Source organism: Wolffia australiana, chromosome 2 (assembly GCF_029677425.1).
Source record: "Wolffia australiana isolate 7733 chromosome 2, ASM2967742v1".
Lineage (NCBI taxonomy): Eukaryota > Viridiplantae > Streptophyta > Magnoliopsida > Alismatales > Araceae > Wolffia > Wolffia australiana.
The window spans coordinates 2,614,171-2,623,894 of NC_135836.1; positions in this window are offsets into that span (position 1 = coordinate 2,614,171).

Below are 9,724 nucleotides of genomic sequence, written 5' to 3' on the forward strand. Positions count from 1 at the left end.
AATTACGGAAATTAGGAGCTTATATGAGTAATTGGAGAATCGATTCGGATTAAGTTGGTGTCACATTAGCTAAAGAATATTAATATATTCTAAAAAAAAGTGAAATTCGGAAATCATAAGGATTGAAATCGAAATTTAGAGTGAGACTTTGAACGTAATCAAAACCATAAAATAGCTGAAATTGAATACGAAATCAAGTGTAAAATTAACTCAGATAGAGCCTAGGAGTACCAGGAATGACTATGAACCGATTGGAAAGAATTTCGCGCAACAAACAACTGTTCCCACGAATAGATGCGTCCATTTAGGCAAGAATGCGGCGCCGGATTGTCAAAATTGCAATCAAATTCAGGCTTCAAATCCACTCTGAGCTATTCTTGAGTCAAAGAGGGAGCTAGGCGACTTCTCCTCTTGCGTCTGGATCAAGAATGCTTCTAATTTTTTTTGTTTTCCCCAATTTATCACTGCTGTTATTAACGCGGTTTCTTTGCTTTGTACGCAGGTTGAACGAAGCACCATGATCGGGCCACGTGGCGCCACGTAAGCTTCACATTTCATTCGCATTGCACTATGTACAAGCGATATGCACAGACGAAGCTTGCGTGGACAATGTGGATCTGAAATCCCATTGGTCCACGCGAACTTTGCACGACATACTCGTTGCATTGCACACAGCAAGTTAAGTCGCAGCTCATTGGTCCATGCTAACTACACCTAGTGCGCGACACGCATGATGTTGTGTACGTGTGTGTCACTCACGAAATACATTATCCTGGCTTTTGATTGGCCAGCGCGTCACTTGGTGCGTTTCATGCGCATTTAACACCTGATTAGCGTTTAAATTGGCCCAATAAGGGCCATTTTCATGAAAAAAAAATTATTTCAAAGCAACTAAAATAAATTGTAAAAAAACATTTATTAATGCATAAAAATGCTTTATTAATTTCTAACATAAGTTTTATTGTTAATTTATTTTTTTATAGAAATAGGTCAATTAAAAACATTTAATTTCTTATAAAATTCAATTTTAAGACGTTTAAAATGTATTAATTAACCTAATTATTTGTCAAAAGTTTTGTTTCTCTTGAAAATTAAGAAAAGTATTGTTTTAACAGAAAATCATGATAACATGCACTAAAATTAGTGTTTTTAAGCGTTAAAAGCCCACAAATATGATAAAAAAAGCTTTTTATTAGCTCTTATTTGCATGTTATCAGTGCCCATCAAGCCAATCACATTACCATGTTTTGTTTAAGCTCAATGAAATATCTTTTTTTTTTGTGGGTGATATATATAATGAAATCCATGAGTATGGGTAACAGCTTAATGAATTATCATGAGATCATAGCATATACTCAAATGGACATTAAATTATCCAGATAGAATATCATGTTATTAGCTTGGCCAATCGTGTAGGCATTAATTTCGAAATAGTACGGACAAATATTTCTCTTTAGAGACAGAGTTTATTGAATTCATCCATATAAATCCTTAAATGGCATGATAACTATGCATGAATCATGGATATTCATGTCACAGTTATGATGGGGATCTATTAACTTGAGACACAAAGGATAGCTTGACTATGGCTTATGAATCTCTAATCATGGCATTCAAACAATTCTTCACTTGGATAAAGTTAGAACTACACTGAGGTGGTTGAATGATCGAAACAGGATGATTTGCCCTTGATATAGAAGGATATTGACTTAAGGAAGATAATGTAGTTAAATACCTGGCTAGGGTTTTGAGGATTTTGGGGAAGATGTTTTCCAATGATTCCCATTATGCATCAGTAAAAACAAAATGACATATTAGGATTTGACTACTTACCATATAGTATCTAGTTTGCGAGTCTCATGTAGGCAAAATACTATACATATACAGTAACTTATGACAGTAAAGGTTCCATGAGAAAGCTGATTCAATACTTTGTATCTTCTAGTGCATGAGACATAGCTTAGCACCCCATGAGATGGAAACTTAGCAATCGGGTTAAAAAAAAAATTTGTTAATTTTTAAGGTTTTCTCATTTTTGTTACTAGGTCATTAAAGTTATTCACTAGAATGATACATACGCATAGAGGATCATACACATAATGTTAAAAGGCATTGGTGGATTCTTTTAAAAGAAATTTTTAGTGAAAAAAGTTGAAGTAAATTATAAATAGACGAAGGGAACCCAGGTCATAACATGCACTTTTAGTACCTTAATCCGATCATATTTACATCTTTATTTGCATTAATTAATTAATTATATTTTTATGTCATCAAGATTAATATGATAAAATCTATTTTTAGAATTATGTTCTGAATTTTCTGCATTTTATGTATTTTTGGGGATTTTTATGACAATAGATTATGAAAATATCCTTTTCTGAGACAAAATATGATTTTTCTGGAGTTTTTCAACATTAAATTTAGATTTTTTTAATTTGAAATATATATTTTCTAAATTTAAATATATTTATTTGTATTTTTGGGCTTTAATTTATTTAATATGAATTTTAGAAGATTTTCTAGCCCTTTTATCTCGCGCGGCCACATGTCATCGTTTGATTTGTTGAACAGCGACGAATCACTGCTAGTGGTAATGATTGGGGACACTCTAGGTGCTTGTGTTTTATGGTGCACAAGCTTTGCGAATCAGGGCAAGTCGAGCATGCTGGTCGTGGGCACTGCATATGCGGGGCACCGAGGATGTGCAGCGCAGGCACCACACACCACACACATGCAGGCACTGCAAGTTCTATGTGCAGGCCGTAGGCACTACACGTGTAGGATGTCGGGTGTGTTGTGAGCATGCTGGGCGTGAGCACTAAGTTGTGCACGTGGGGTAGGATACATTCCAATAGGAGACTTAGGCATGACGTGGAGAGCGCCAAGACAGCTGCGGGGCGCAAAGCGCCCCAAGGGGTAGTGTTGCAGGAGGCATGTTCCTATGCTAGGGGCACCGAGCACGATGGCACTAATGCAGATCAATAGATGTGTTTTCATAGGTGCTTGTGGCGCATGGAATGTCGAGGCTGGGATAGAGAATAGGAGTGCGGTGATTGGATGCCGGTGCATGTGGTATGACCAACTGGCAGATGTGCCGAGACACATAGGCACGAGTTGCCCAGCCTGAGCACATGCTTGTAGTAGCAGTGCCCATGGGCACGCGTTTCGGACTACAGGCCTCAAGGCATAGGAGCGCAACTACCCAGCGACGCATGTTGTGCCTCATCTCGTTGCTTCACAATCATGCCTGGTGTTCCCCCATGTAACGTCTATGGCCTATGATGTTATCATGTTCTTTATAATAAAATGTCCCTTTGATGGAAAGGGCCTAGCCCTACCCTCTCCATAACCTCCAAGCAATCTAAAGTTGTCTAAGGAGACTTTCATTCTACAAGCAAAGGATGCTCAATGTTCCTCCCTAGGTATTGAGATTGGCACGTGTTTGATCCCAACATTGTTCTTAGCTCTAGATTTGACCATGTGACGCCTATCTAGAGTAGTTTATCAAGTTTAAGATCCTTGAATCTTCTCTAGGTTAATAAGTTTCTAAAAAACCTAGTGTAGATTAATGGAGCTGGCATTCCTAATTGTGAGTGAAAGGTTGAATATTGAAGAGATGATTTTAGAAAATGATAAGATATGATGAGGGCTTATTCAAACAAGGATTAATGATTGATGGAAGTTTGAGGAATAAGGTGATTTATTGTTTCAAATCTCTTTGGCCTCTTTCCACACTATTGTCCCCCCTAAACATCAACATCCAATGAGCACCAGCAATGGGCCAATTCTTTCATATTTGAATCAAATTACCAAGAGTGAAGTCACTATTGGCTTTTAGAGTTCGGATAAATGACCCAATTTTTTTTTATTTGCCAACGACTAAACCAAAAATGGATTTTATAAACTTAAAACAAAGATGATCATATTATGTCGCCCCTAAAAACTTTAAAAGTTGCTAGGTTCTTTGGGTGAGTCTCTTCAACCATTTTTTATTTCTTACCTCTAGATGTGTTCTCAAAATCTAAAGATAGTTGGATCTCCTGATCATTCCCTCTTTATTTCATAAAAATCTAGTTTCAGTAGAACCAGAACTTTGAACACTAATATAAGATAGGGAGGGCATGGATGAATGAATCACATGGGTATCCAAAATGGATTCTGTCTTCTATTTATACTTCTTACAATGGACTTATAAAAATATAATTCAAGTGACACTCTAGGTCCATGTATCGATCTATTTCATAATTTTAATGGATAAAATTTTTTTAATAACTTCTTCGTCAACCTTATTAATGACCTACATCAACATATAGATTAAATAATCAAGGACCAAGTGACCTGATTGATAGGTTGAGTTCCTATCATTGATAACATGCAAATTAATATACTTAATTACTGAATTATACATTCTATTTATGTGTTTTAATGGTCATATTTGCATGTTATCATGATAAAATACATTGAAATCAGTTAACATGTCGTTTTTCTATTATTTCATATTTTTTTATCATTTTTTACATGGAATTTGACATTGTTTCAGTGAAGAAATATTTTTACATGATTTTATTTTCTTGGTTTAAGGTCAGTAAATCATCTCCTGATTTTTCTGAATTTTTCCCATATTTTTATGAATTTTTCTGAATTTTTCTGACCATTATTTAGGCAAGAAATGATTTTTATTTAATTAAATAATATATTGATTATTTATTTTGCATTTTAAATGCATTTAAAATGAATATCCATGTCATTCGCCCGAATGAAGGGATATATTAATTAAATAAGAAAGGAGAGAAGAGAGGAGAGAGATAGGAAAAGTCAAATAGAGTAGTTAAAAGAGAGAGAGAAAAGCGGAAGAGAGAGGAGAGAGAGTAGAGCGGCTAGAGAGGAGAGAGAAGAAAAGATATTTAATAGGAGGAGAGAGATTTGAAAAGTCAGAAAGTGCGTCCGACGCGGACAACGAGGGTGCACGTGTCCCGAAACACGGAAAGCGAGAAAATCAAGCCCAACCAATAGGAAATTCCGATTTTTTAGAGAAAATAAAAGAGATCCAACGGCCCACATTTGATCTCACTAAAACTGCGATATCTTGAGATCTACAACTCCGATTGGGCTGAAATTTTGAGGGCAGGTTTGTCTTTTCCTCCTCTACAATCTGGACGGTTGGATCTTTAAATAGAGGTCATAAAAAAAGGCGAAATTCACTTTGGGAGGCTCTCCCCAAGAAATTGGCCAGGAAGGACACAGGAGGCATTCTGGAAGTCGTCAGATCTGGATCTCTTTATCAAATTTGTAAGTTTCTGAATTGTATTTGATCATCTTCTAGAACGATTCGAAAACGCCTTGGCATGGGCGAAATGTACATGCCCTAGATTCATGTTTTGAATGCATCAGCACTTCTTTTTGATTTGGATTTGAGATCTGACTTTTGATAATTAATTCTTAATCATTTTAGGACATTTCTGCTTCATTACATTTTTAATTTAGGGTCGAAATTGGGGCTTTCCCCAATTTCTTCACTTTCTCTCTAGGTTAATTTGATTTGTTTCTCTCTAGATTTCGGTTTTTATTGTTTAGGAATTTAATTTAATATATAAAAACCCAAAAATAAAATTTGAACTGAAAATTCATCCATTTTGAACTCCAATTCAAAATCACTTTCTTGATTATTAATTTCCCAATTTTAATTCTGAAAATTATTATAAATTTTATTAAATTGGGAAATTAATAATTTATATTTTTATGAGCTTAAAATAATAATAATATTCTTATCTGGAATTATCTGACCGAAATCAAAATTAAGTTTTACTTAATTTTGATTATTTTAAGAATATTATTTAATATTAATTGAATTAAATATTGCAAAATTCAAAATTACTTTACTTGATTCATAAAAATTGTTTGAGGATTCTGAATTGTTGCTCTCATGGATCGACCCTTGCTTGCTCTATATTCTTATTTAGTAATTAAGGGAATTATAAATTTATTGCATAAGTCTAAAAAGTGCAACGACCACGTAATTTTACGTGATTTTTCGGCTTATCAATCATGTAGTTTGTCAAGCTATACATCATGTTTTAGAAGTTGCAAAGTAGTATGTCAACAGTCTCATGGAAATGTTCTTCCTTGAGTCTATCTCTTCTTACACCAATGGAAGATGATCTCATATTGTCCACACAATCACAATATGTCATTGATATCTAAGGTATAGGCACTAAAAACCTCATAATAAGGGATTTAATTCAGCGTTGGTGATTTTGAGTTTAATAAAATAAATTTTATATTTTATATTTAAAATATAACATATAAGTAAACTGAGCTAGTGATGAGTACGGATAGTCTCTATAAGTAACAGTAAATAGGGATATAATATTCTTTAAATAGTGATTAATGAGATGTGTGTCGGGAGTTTTCCTTGGAGGGACTTCCCGAATTACCATACCGGGGAATTCTACCGTACTCCGTGCAGCTATGGTTATTGATCCTGCGAAGCCTACCCAAAGGTTCAGGCCAGATTGTAGGAAGTGGGTAAGTAGAACGGTGTATATGTCATGAACTATAATAATTTCTATAAAGGGGATAACAGTAAGATGATGAAGACGTAGAGGCATGAAAGGCATGAGACGTGTTTGATAGGTGTAAAGAGCGGATGTTAAGAAGTGATGAAAAAGCAAATATAAGGCAAGGAATCTTACCGTAGATCCTTGTGTTCACCCAAGCTCATAACAGTTTGTGAGTCCAGGTAAGCTTCCCCTTTTCTCTATTTGCTCTTCTCAAACACCAATCATACAAAGAACGTGTTTGATGGATCTCCCAAATCTGACTTCTAGATAGTAGATATCAAGCTCTAAAATTGGATAAATCCTGGCCATACATTTTTCTCTCTCCTCATCAGTTGAGTTTTTGCTTCCTCATTTTCCGTCAGTAGTTGAAAGATCTCTAGAAATTCATCCTTTAATGATTCACACAATATCATCATCTTCCACGAACAGAAAATATTTTAATCTGTTAAATTCAATGCATGTGACATGTCAATGTGTTTTTGAGCTGTTAACCACATCACATGGCTTTCTATATGATCCTACCACCTACCCCCCCTTACATGAAAGATTAAATATAATAAAAAATAATAATAAAAGTAATGAGTATACCTGATGTGGCAATGCATTTTCATGTAACACATCTGCCTTTCTTTAGTTTTAAACAATTGTGCCATGTGTGATGGCGCGAGTTCTGCCTTCTCAAACTCTAAAGAAATTATGTGATTTCTTCTCTAGATCTTTGCATTACATTTATTACAATTTAAGTTCATTTTTTGGTTCGGCCACATCATCGCTTGGAGTAAAATAAAGTAAATCGGTGTTAGCTAAAGATTGGCTATTATGTCATTGTGATTAATGATCCCATAATGGTACCTTTTGCGCAGGGATTGGTTTCACCAATCATTGAAGAAATCAGTGATTGATCATCATTTGATGAATCAAATGGTGACACGTGGCATGAAAGAATGAACACCCTGAAAACCTTCATAAATCCATATAAATCTAAAAAACATAAATAAATTTAATTTCTCTCTTAGAAAAACTATATCTTTCCTAAGTTAATGTTGAAATTTTAGAAAAATCATATTATCACTCCAAAAATGTTTTCTTTCAGCATAAGGTGTCAGAAGAATCTGTAAAAATATCTAAAATTTTGATGATTTAAAAGATGATTCATACGTTAAAAGTAACAATTTTAAGCTTGATAGCACACATATATTATTAATGTAGATTAAATTAACATGTAACTAGCATCAAATTAACATACTAAAACTGTGTTATCAAGTACTATTTACATATCTTCACATTGATCAACCTGATTCTAACGTTAATAGTTACCATTCAGGGATTCATATGGGTCAGTTATGTCAAGTATTTTCAAAAAGTGTACTTGTAATGTATCCTTAATGTTTCCACACAATGAATTTACTCCCAGATATACTTCCCATTCATTTATGTTGGAAATTATAACTTTTTGAGCAAAAAATAGCTCTTTAACCATTATGAGAAAAGACAAAGGGGTAATTCCAATTATATATGTTTCCTACTTTCTCCCCAAGAACCATTTCCATGATTGACCATTATTTATCACCTCTTTAATTAATCTCATGACTTATCGAGCTAAACTAATGTTACATATTTAAATAAGACCTTTAAATTTAACTCCAACCCACTCTAACGATTTAACTTCCATGATTCACTACGGTTGATTCCTTTGACAAGTTGTCTCAAGGGCATAGACGTATCTCCTCTAGACATATCGACGCAAAAATTGGCATTTCAGATCTTCTGATCTTTTCTTGATCAGTTATATCAGATATCTGGGAAGATCTTCAATCAAATCTAGTTACACTAGGAGGGGAGATTGCTCAAGAAGAAATGGAGGAGATAAGGGAATGCTCATGACAAGGCTTGAAAGCATGTCTTTCAATTAGGACTTTAGGTTCTTTTATACTAAACTCAATATTTTTATAAAAATATGTATATAATAATTATATCATCTAATATCCAATCAATTTTCTAGGTGTGACCGATGATCCCAAATAATATGTGATTTTGATATTAATTCTATGTATGTTATATGTTTTTTTCATTGAAATGATCGTAAGTGCGTGTTATTAATGATTGAAATCATTTATTATTTTTTTCAAATAATTTCTGATTTTTATTAATAATATGACATTTTAACATATTTTATGACATTAATTTAATAACAGCATAATTTTATATGTCAGAATATATATTTCTGGATTCATTTAAATATTTTTAGAATAATATTATTATTTTAATGGAATTTTATTGAATTAAATTCATTTTTAGATTAACTTATATGCTGGAAATTATGTTTATGAATTTTTAAAAAGAGTTCTATGAATTTTTTGACTTTTTCAAGTCTTCCTCAAATTTTGGATTATGTTGGCAATCTGATGCACATATCAGAGAAGAGAGAAACTTGGGCGGTTGTAATTGAACACTGTGGTACCTAAAAATTTAGAACAATTTTTGGGCTGAAATTTGGAGGGAACTTTGAAATAGATCCCCATTCTTGTAAAAAATCTAATTTTCAATTTTTTATTATAATTAACATAGTTTATTGCTCATTCCAAATCTCATTTGGGTCAGTTCTTGCATTTCAAGAGTTATTGAAGAAGTGATATTATGATCAAGACTCGTGAAGAGAAAGCACCAATTGGTCAACTGGATATGTTATAAAGAGGTTACTGTGATCTGTTTTTTTTCTAACTTATGTATTCATCCTTTTTTCAAGATTATCATCATCAATAGCATAGAATTTCACTACCATGAATGACATCTCAAACTCAGCTCCTCGTTGGTGTGTATCAACTTCCATCTATGTTCCCATTGGTAATTGTAAAGTCATTATCACTTAGTGCAGCCACGTATCCAAATCATTTCCATCCCAGTTTGTGATGGTCAAAATCATCCCCTTACTCCACTCACAACACCGCAATCAACTACCACTCAGCACTCCTGAAGCGCCAATAAATCTATTTATTTTGATTTCATTAGTATTTTATACCATAAAAGTCTACTGCAATTCCCAAAATGATCTTTAAAATTCTAAATAAATTAGGTTAACTAGGAATTTTCTTACCATTTTATTATCTTTTTAATAATTTTTATTTAAGTAGATGTAATGATAAGATAAATATAAAACCCAAAAA